Source organism: Mustela lutreola, chromosome 7 (assembly GCF_030435805.1).
Source record: "Mustela lutreola isolate mMusLut2 chromosome 7, mMusLut2.pri, whole genome shotgun sequence".
Classification (NCBI taxonomy): Eukaryota; Metazoa; Chordata; class Mammalia; order Carnivora; family Mustelidae; genus Mustela; species Mustela lutreola.
In genome coordinates this window covers 73,956,371-73,967,519 of record NC_081296.1, presented here as the reverse complement: position 1 = coordinate 73,967,519, position 11,149 = coordinate 73,956,371, and positions in this window count along the sequence as shown.

Sequence of the window (11,149 nt, the reverse complement as noted above, 5' to 3'; positions counted from 1 at the left end):
CCAGGGTCTTGGGATCGAGCCCTTCATCGGGCTCTCTGCTCAGCAGGGAGCCTGCTTCCCTCTCTCTCTCTGCCTGCCTCTTTGATTACTTGTGCTCTCTGTCAAATAAAAAAAATCTTCAATTTCGTAAGAGCAGCAGCACATGGATCTTAAGCATATAAGTAGCTCAGGAGATCAACATTATGTTGAGTGTCAGTTCAGTAAACAGGTAGGGAGGTAGCAGATAGTTAACAAAATAAGCATTTTTTAAAAGATTTATTTTATTTATTTGACAGACAGAGATCACAAGTAGGCATAGAGGCAGCCAGAGAGAGGGGATAGCAGGCTCCCTGCAAAGCAGAGAGCCTGATGCGGGGCTCGATCCCAGGACTCTGGGATCATGACCTGAGCCAAAGGCACAGACTTAACCCACTGAGCCACCCAGGCACCCCCAAAATAAGCATTTATTGCTACAAAACTACTTTGGACTAATTCACAAATGGCTGCTGCCCAGTACTACAGAAGTCCAAAGGGATCAGAATGGTCAACACATAAACTCAGAACCGCAGTTTTCACTAATACACTGAATACCCAATCTCTTAACATAATCATCATGAAAAGTTGACTGAATTATGCCAGTGTGTGTGGGAGTACCAGAAGGTGCAATTTCTGTAATTACAGCCCAGAGTACGACTATTGTTATTTCATTTTAAAAATCACTGAGTTTTCAGGTAAAGAAAATAAAAGCAGATAGCTTGAGAGCCAGGATACACATGAAAATCACCTAGAAACCTTGGTCAAATGCCCATGTCCAAACCCTAATAACAACTGACTACTCAGAATCCCCCAGCAGGATTCTTGTTGGCCACCTCTGGTTAAGGACCACTGCTTTAGGGGATTTATTTCTAGAGATTCTGCTGGGGTCAAGCACGCTAGAGAGAATTCCTTTACATTTAACCAGCATCACGAGCTTCGCCCAAACCATTGTGCTCTGGACTATTTTGATAGAAACTTCATGACCTTAAATACAGAGGCCTTTACTCCTAGCAATACATTTGCAGTATAATTTTACTAAGAATAATTGCATCCCAGTCTGCCTTTAGAATATGGCTTGTTTCTTGGATAAACCAAATGGAGACTATTAAAGCAAGTCACAAAAGGTGCCCCAATCTTTAAATAGGACTAAAAGGCTGAAACTTGCTAGCTTCTAACTAGTAAGTTACTAGAAACTTACTAGTATGTGAAATGAAAATGTGAGCATTAAGAAACTTGATATATTTGACAGTTTGACTTGCAAGACTAAACAAAGGGGAAAGCACCAGGGGAAGGGTAGGATATTATGGATTAAACTAGAAAGCTTTTTAAGAACTAAGTCACCCCTAGATTTCTACGGTCTCTCCTGGCTCACAGGACCCCTTTGAAATTATGTCTCCTTCCTTCATCTTATGTTCATTTTGTTATGTTTTATAATGTAACCATGCCTGCTGACTGGTTCCTGATTCAGAGATTAATTGTATGATCTACCCTGGCCAGAGTAGCCAAGTTGGTTTCACTCCAGCCCACGGACACTTTGTCAGCACCGCAGCGTAACTCCCCGTTACGCTGACTGCAAACTGTTCAGTGTATTCCTTTCATTAAACACGTTTGGTGATGGAACCCCTGGAAGATTCTGACCAGTGTCTCCAGGGAATCTTTTCAGGTCATCTTCAGCAATTCTCACTAACCTTCCAGCCTGCTCTGTGGCAGGTCCAGAAGAGGCATCTCAGATCTTCTGACATGCAGAGAAGCTTAGTTGGAAAATGATTGCCATTTGTAGCCTTTTGAACAGAGGAGTTAAGCAAGTAGAGTGACATTTGACCAGCGTTTGGTGGAATACGAATCTCAAGGATGACTCAGAGACTAGAGAGACTGGAGAAACTGTCAGTTTTATATTGTGCTACTCTAAGCTTGAGGTGATAAAGACTGCATAAGTTTTCTACTGCTGGTGTAACAAATGACACAGGGAATCACCTTGGTGGCTTAAACAATGTATTGCCTTATAGTTCCTTAATCCAAAAGTCTGCCACGTGTCTCACTGAGCTAAAATCAAGATGCTGGCAAGGCTTCAATCCTTTCTAGAGTCTCTAGGAGAGAATCCATTTCCTTGCCTTTTCCGGCTTCTGGAGGCTAACCACATTCTCTGACCTCCATCCTTCACCTCGAAAGACAGCAGCATTAGATTGAGTCCTTCTTATGCTGCCGTCTCTCTGGTTCTCTGATGACAGCTGGGAAAGATTCTTTGCTTTTAAGGACACATGAGATTAGATTGGGCCTACCCAGATCATCCAGAATAATCTGTTTCAAGGGCAGTAGTCTTTTTTTTTTTTTCTTAAAGTAGGCAGAGAGGCAGGCAGAGAAAGAGAGATGGGAAGCAGGTTCCCTGCTGAGCAGAGAGCCTGATGCGGGGCTTGATCCCAGGACCCTGGGATCATGACCTGAGCCGAAGCAAGAGGCTTTAACCCACTGAGCCACCCAGGTAAGGGCAGTAGTCTTAATCACATCTGCAAAGTCCCTTCTGCCCTATAAGGTAATATATTGTTGGGTTTGCCGCACCTGGGTGGCTCAGTCTGTTAAGCGTCTGTCTTCTGCTCAGGTCATGATCCCAGGGTCCTGGTATCGAGCCCCACATCAGGCTCCCTGCTCAGTGGAGAGTCGCTCATGCTCACCGTGGCTATCTTTGTCTCTCTCTCTCTCAAATAAATAAAATCTTTATATATATATATATATATATATATATATATATATATATATATCTATCTTTGGGTTCTAGAGATCAAGGTGTGGATGCCTTTGGGGCATGATGTCTACCATAAACACTTAGAACAGATATTTTAAGCAAATACTTAACTGGGTCAGTGGCTCATAAGTCAATTTGGTATAGGAATGGGGTGGAAGAGGTACAAAAAGGTATTGGGATCAAGCATTAGTCATTTGAGTAATTTTACCACTTTTTAATTATTCCAAGATATGTAAAGACCTCTTTGCCTGCTGCCTTTAACAGGAACAACTTAGTAGTCAGAAAAGCATGGGTGTCTTGGGGAAGCTTCTAGATCTGGGACCAAAAAGCCTTAAAAAGCAGGCCTGGTTTTTTCTTGAGTGTTCCTAGGGATGGGTTTATTTTTTCACCCTCCCTGAGAGCACTGGTGCCTTTCCTTTTGGCTCCTAGTTGCCTGGGACCATCTGCCCCTTTCTGCTCCTCTTTCTCAATATGGGCTCCATTTCAGTCAAGCCCATTTCCTGGTTGAAGCAAATGGATCCAGGAAACAGATACAAGAATGAATGCGGAAAAAGACGATGTTAGGGCCACACTGGACAAGTCCAGTGTAAGTGGAAACCCAGTGGATGGTTGGTTTGGGTCAGGCAAATGTGTGACAATCACTCTGAGCAGAAACTGAGCCTGAGAGCCTTTCTATAGCATGGCGGGTGGTTCCAGGAGAAAAGGCGCTTGGTTAAAACACTACCTCAGACAATTTTGATCTCTCTATTTCTCAGGTCTTGTTGGTTGCACCTGATTTCCTCCATGACATTAAACAACTGTTGTATGATTTTTCTGTTGGTAGAACACAGTTTTTCCAAATTAAAAAAAAAAAAAAAAAAAAGACAGGAACAAAAAGGTTATGCTTTTCATCTGTGTCTGTGCAAACAAACCCAGTAATTACCATAACTCAAATTGCTGCTGAAATTCTCCATATTTTAATGTGCACACAGTCGCTCTTGCTGCTAACTCTATGCATATATCCTGGGAAGTTAATCCTGAATTAGGAAACAGAAAAACTGATTAAGATAAAATTGGGCCAAGTCCTTGATTTTTATATTCATAAGACTCAAAATTTCTGTGAGGAAATATGCAATGCAAATTGAATTATCTTCCAAAGTAATAACAGAAACAAACAAACAAACAAACAAACAATGGTAAAATATGGGTATCCATGCAGAGAGATGTATGAATTAGGCCTGCTAAGGTTTCAGTTGATTGTATTCAATATTCTGCCCCTCTGAAACAGCCTTTACTTACTAGGCTGCACAAACTCTATTCTGTTCTGTCTTTAGTGCATATTACCCAGTTTTCATGTAGCAACATTTCGTCAAATTTTACACTCTGATCAAAAGAGGTTTTTCTGCTGAACTTTGAAGATAGCATTATTAGTCCTTATAAGCGTTTTTTTTTTTTTTTTAAAGATTTTATTTATTTATTTGACAGAGAGAGATCACAAGTAGGCAGAGAGGCAGGCAGAGAGAGAGGAGGAAGCAGGCTCCCTGCCGAGCAGAGAGCCCGATGCGGGACTCGATCCCAGGACCCTGAGATCATGACCTGAGCTGAAGGCAGCGGCCTAACCCACTGAGCCACCCAGGCGCCCCCTTATAAGCGTTTTAATCACTGTCCTTACTGATTGCCTTAGGACAAAAGGGCAGTTGTAAATGTTCAAAGAAAATTCAGGAAGTTTTTGTGAAGTTTTTGAGCCTATAGGCATAGGCTGGGTGATATTGAGTATTAAGGAAATAATGTAGAAAACCCAAGTCTCCACATTTTCTTTCAATAAATTGGACTAATTGGAATGTTTTTATTACATCTCTTTCTTTTTCCCTCCAGACTCCCTCTCCGTCTCTCTGCTCTCAGCCCCAGGAGGCTGAGATCTTCGGATCTCACCAGTGAGCTCTCTTGTCTTCTGGCTTGCCTTGGGGTTTGACAACAGAGAGCCCCAGCAGGAGGTCAGAGGGAGTGGGGGGGAATAAGTTCTGGATCCTCTCTGGATGTCCCTCCACTAAAGACCACTGCTCTTGCCAAGGTTGCCCTGTATTCTAAGCTCTGGAAACTACTTTCTCCCCTTTCCCTTCAGGGCTGCCACTATTAGAAGCTGCAGGGTACTACACTCTCCTTTGTAGTTTTTTCCTTCATCTTGGCCCATAGCTTTGTAAATACCTTCTTCAGTCAGGAGTCCCACACAGGCCTGGAAGTCCAGTAGCTATGCTCTAGAGTCCCTGGCTTGAGTACCAGAGGACTACCTTCAACATGGGACAGCATGTGCCTACCGTCACAGGTCAGCTAACCTGTGTGTATGCAGCCATCAGGATTAGTCCCACCACCCTCTATCCATCACAGGGAAGTCCTGGGCTTCCCCTTGCCCCGAGTGCCTCCATCTTCTCTGTGTCATACACCTCCCACCCCCTAATAAAAGAATAGCCCCTAAAGTAAACTGGGCTCAAATCACCCCGATTTGACTGTGCTCTGTTTCATATCACAACCCTTATAGAGACAGATTCCAGTTTATCCAGTCCCATATTTAAATTCTTCTCACATTCTGGGGCCACCATCATCTCTTACCAGAACTACCAAGAGATCTCTCCACTTCTACACTTTATACCTCAAAATCTTTTAATGTTTTGCTATCACAAATGTAAAATCCAAATTCCCTCCCATGGGCCAAGGCCCTGTATGGTCTGGTTCTTATTCAACTTCACCTTGAGTCATACTCATCTCCTAGGTTCTAGAATACACCAAATTCTCTTTTGCCTGAGGACCTTTGTCCATATTATTCACTCTGCCTAGACATTTCTGTTCCCTGATCTTCATGTGGTTAGCACAATCAAAGACAAAAACTGAGTAAGGAGATAGATTTTATTCAGTCTGTTGCAATAGGGAAAGCACCCCAGATCCAAAGATGAGAGTGTATATTATTTTCTTATGGTTGCTGTAACAAATTACCACAAAGTTAGTGACTTAAAATCACAGGAAGTTATTCCCTTACAGTTCTGGAGGCCAGAAGTCCAAAATAAGTCTTAATGGCTAAAAGTGAGGTATTGGCAGGGCTGTTCTGCCTCTGGAGAGTCTAGGGGAGAATCTGTTTCCTTGCTTTTCTCCACATCTAGGGCTGAATTTCTTGAATCATGGTCCCTTACTCTACCTTCATAACCGGTGGTATAGCATCTTCACTCTGACTGATTCTCTCTGCTAGAAAACACATGACCACTTTCTGTCTGTGGTCACATGTCCTGCATCCCTCTTACAGAGACATTTGTGATTATATATAAGGTTGACCCAGATAATCCAGGATAATTGTCCCATGTTGGGCTCCTTAATCACATCTGCAAATACCCCTTTTTCATATATGGTAACATTTATAGACTTTAGGAATTAAGACCTAGAGATCTTTTAGGAGTCATTATTAGCCTACTATACTATATCCTAGGACAGTGGCTATGCCCTAGATCTTTATAGGAAGTTGGAACAGGGAATAGAAAACATTTATTTCTATGTCTAGCTAGTTTTAGGGGCACAAACAACTATAATGTCAGCTAATTATTCAGGAGCCAAAGAACTAAGAAAGTCTATGTCTGACTTTGTCAGCAGTTGTAGGCAAAAAGGAAATGGTTTAGGTTTGCTCTTGTCACAGGTAAACATGAGTGTAGAGTTCAGGTGACATTCAACATTGTCAACACCTTCTCATTCTTAAATATTTTTCAATAACTACCCTAAGTACTGTGTTTCCATTATTTTGTCACAGTTACCCCTTTCTTTCTAGTATTTTCCATAATCCATAATTCTTTTGTGTATTTATTTGCTTGTCTATCAAGACCATAAACTTCTTGAGGACAAGGACATGGTTGTCTTATATTTGAAGAGTTTAGAACAATGTATCTTTATATCTTTAGAACATTTTGGATGACTTGACCAAAGAAGAAACACCAGATGGCCAATAAACTCAGAAAAACTATCTAGTAATTACCTCCTTGTAGTCAAAACAAAACAACAAACAAAAAACAACAGCAACAAAAAAACACACAAGGATTAAAAAAAAAAAAAAAAAAAGAGTCAGAAATCCCATGCAGGAGGACCCACATATTCTCAGAGACACACAGAAGTATGTGTGAAATGTGAGTCACAGCTGGTGTGGGATGAGGTCTGAGCAGGCTAGGGTGAGGCTCCACAGTGAATGAGAAACCAGACCCAAGGGAGCTTAGGTTTTATACTTCTTGTTCCCCTCTGTGCCCTACATTCATTCATCCTTCCTTTTTTTTTTTTTTTTTTAAGATTTTATTTATTTATTTGACAGAGATCACAAGTAGGCAGAGAGGCAGGCAGAGAGAGAGGAGGAAGCAGACTCCCTGCTGAGCAGAGAGCCTGATGCAGGGCTCCATCCCAGGACCCTGGGATCATGACCTGAGCTGAAGACAGAGGCTTTAACCCACTGAGCCACCCAGGTACCCCATCATTCATCCTTTCAACAAGTATTTGTTGAATGTGTTTCATATGCAGGGCACTGGTCTAGACTTTGGGGACACAGTAAGGAACAGAACAGACAAAAATAAGTTTGACAGTAAGTAGAAGTGATAGAAATAAACAGTTCTAGTGTTAAGGAGAAAAATAAAGTGGGTGAGTAAGGTGTGGAATGTAGGCTGTAATTTATAGAGTGGCCAAGAAAGGACTCAGTGAGAATATACTATGTGCCAGGTGTGGAGTTGCAGGGGAGGGGGTCCGTAATCATACCTAGAGGAAGTAATATCCTGGAGAAGGGCATTCCAGGCAAGGGGCACAGTAAACACTCAGATCCTGAGGTGTGAACTCAACTGTAGCATGGTGGGTGTGGACTGAAGAGAGTGACAAAGGGTCTTACAGTTGTAGGAGATGAGATCACAAAAAGGAGAACAGGATCCAGTTGTAGGGCCTTGTAAGCTTCTGTAAGGACTATGGCTTTTCCACTGAGTACACTGAGAAGCCACTGGGAGATTTTGATAAGGGGAGTGACATACTCTCTCTTCATTTCACAGGATCACTTGGGCTGCTATGCAGAATGAGACAGAAAAGAATCAAGGCGTGATTCAGGAAGACCCTTGAGGAGGCTGGTTGGTGATCCAGGGGAGAAATGAAGGAGGTAGTATGGATCAGGGAGGTCACAGGTATGGTAAGAAGTGGCTAAATTCTGGGTATATTCTGAAAATGTTAGGGGACAGAGAGAAGTCAAAGGATGACCCCAAGATTCATGGCAAGGATGGGTCATTGCCATTTATTGAGCTCTGGGAGAGTGCTAAATAAGCAGCTTTGAGAAGGAAGGTCAAGAGCTTGGTTTGGGAGAGATTAAGTCCAAAGTGTACAAGTAATATTTTTCAAAAGATAATTCATCTTGTAAATGTACCTGTAAGCATTAGGATATCATAGAACAAGGCAATCATATCTCTCAAATGCGCTGATTGCTTTAGTGGCTGGCTGGCTGGCTAGCTTCACACCTTTCCAGACCTGTCAGTGCTTTCTTCCCTGAACTTCCCACCTCACCTGAGAATGTTTCTACCTCTTCTTTGTTGGGAGACAGTACAATAGGAAAATTTGAAAATCCAAGTATATAGTTGCTTTGGAAATAGTAACAGCACAGCCCATCTGTTGAAATAACCCCTTTTCCTAACCTTTTGGGCATCCAAAAGAGCTGATAAACTGTATTCAGAAGCTCAGGAAAGCCACCAACTTTCCTGAGGGAAAGGGCTGCAGCAGAACAGAGGCCCACGCATGCTTTGGCCCCTAGGGCTCTGCAGCTGGGTCCACAGCTTGGCACGTCTTTCTCTGGTAAGTCAAGTGCTTAGCTTTGGCCCCAAACAGCCCTCTGCTGAGAGGTCATCCAGGCAAGAAAGCAAGCCAAGCCTCTTTGCTCCAGATGTCATTGCTCTCACCTTCTTTGAAGCAATGACATTCATAACCTGCATCTTGGCCTCAACTTCTGAGTTTCCCTTCCACAGTCCTCATCTTGAACTACCCAAACTGAAAATACATTCTTTAAGTCTTATGCAAGAGTGCCGTGAATTCTGCTTCATCGCAGTCATTCCATGTAAATTAATTTTCCAGATAACTGAAGCTTAGCCATCCCTTGACATCAACTATATGAAGAAGAATTTTTCCGAGGATGAACTGCACCTATTCTTGCCGTCTTAACCAGAGTATATGGAACAAAGTCAAACTTTTCGGCCATAAGGCTGTCCTCTCACAAGTGACAATGTCCTCAGGCTCTCGTGAGATATGGAGAGTCTGTGTCTGCTACATTGAACGACCTCAGACTGCCATGTTTTTGAGGTGGGATTTCTTCTTTAAAAAGTGTTTTTGATGTTTTGCTGCATCATCCCTGCTGACATTTGTTGTTTATTTATTTGCTGCTCATTTAACGTGCTGGAAAACACTGAAAAACAATGTAATCAGAATTGTGCATGAACATTCTGTCCGAGAGGCTTGGCTTAGTGCTAGAGGATCTCTGAGGTCTTTTTCAGCTTTAATTTATTTTAATGGTCCTAGTTCCTGAGAAAGGGGCATCACTCATTATGTGTAGATAGTGGGCTTTTATTTAGATACAACTCAGGGCATTTTTAACTTATTACCTAATTGCCAATTCAGCTCTTAGTGGCTGATACATGAATCTTCAGAAATGTGAGGTAACATTTGTGATAGAATTCTAAGATGGTTCCTTCATGGTCACCCTGTGTCAGCGTCTTCCCTTGAGTTTGGGCAAGACCTATGAGTATGACGGGACAGCACTCCAGTGATTAGGTTACCTTGTATGTTTGACAAAGGTGAAGAGACTTTTTTTTTTAAGGTGAAAGGTTTTGAATATGTAATTATAGTTTTTAATCAACCAGTGTTAATTTAATCAAAAGGGAGACTGACTCAGGTAGATCTGGCTTAATGAGGTGAACCCTTTAAAAAAGGGTCTAGAAGAAAGAGGTTGTCTCCTCTACCAGCCTTGAAGAAGTTTCTGGCCATGAGTTCCTCAGTTGCAAGGAAATTAATTTAGCCAAAAACCATGTGAATTTGAAAGACATTGAACCTCAGATGAGACCAAAGCCACTGCCAATACCTTTACTGCAGTGTTGGGAAACCCAGAGCAGAGGACTTGGTTAAGCTAGGTCTGTACTCCCCACCCACGGGAGCTGTGAGATAATAAATGGGCATTGTTTTAACCTGATAAATTTGTGATAGTTATTACGGAGGAACAGAAAATTAAGACAGCATCCTAGTTGGATTTTGTGTTTAAAAAAGTAAAAAAGAGCATACTACACTTGCCATGCATGGGTTCATACAAACTTAATTATATTATTGTAATGACCTCATCCTACCATGGATAATATCAACTCTGAGTTCTATGCAGTCCAGGAAATAAAACCCAAGGATTTATGAAGATTATACTTGTCCTCTCCTGAGCTTCAGTAAATAAAATGTGCAGGGTTGTTACTGACTGTTAAGCCCAAGCCAACATTTCTCTATCACTGTTTTTATCTAGGGGAGAATCATAAGTTTTTGTTTTTGTTTTTTTTAAACTCTCACATTTAAAAAAACAAAACAAAAAAAAGACCTAAACTAAACTAAACTTAGTGGGTAGGAGGTAGGATCAAAAAATTTTTATAGTGATGATTTTGTTGCTTATTTTATAGGTAAGTGCAACAGAATCTAATGATGGCATAATATCTTACATTTTTCTGTGCTTTATAAAACTTTTTAAAGCTTGTTACATGTGACCTCATGATATATGTCATTTCAACATGAGTTAGTTAAAATACAACCTGGCAGGCAAGTAGTTCAGTTATTTATGGATTTCACTTTTTAAAATTTTGATGCCAGTATAGTTAACATACAATGTTATATTAGTTTTAGATGTACAGGATACTGACTCAATAGTTCCACACATTATGGATTTCATTTTAAAATATTATTTTTGAGGGGCACCTGGGTGGCTCAGTGGGTTAAACCTGGGCCTTCGGCTCAGGTCACGGTCCCAGGGTCCTGGGATGGAGATCCACACTGGGCTCTCTGCTCAGTGGGGAGCCTGCTTCCTCCAACCCCTCTCTCTGCCTGCCTCTGCCTACTTGTGATCTCTGTCAAATAAATAAATAAAATCTTTAAAAACTATATTATTTTTGAGTAGTCATTATGACAGATTTAAAATTAGATCTCTCTCTCTCTCTCACACACACACACACACACACACACACACACACATACCTGTGCTTCATTCATCTTTTTTTTTTAGAGTCAACCCTTACTGGTCATCTGAGCATTCTTCCAGAGGAATTCTATGCAGTTACAATTAAATATTCAATAATTATGCATCAATAAATGGTAGCTAATGCTCAATTTAACTGATTTTCTGACAATAAGGGT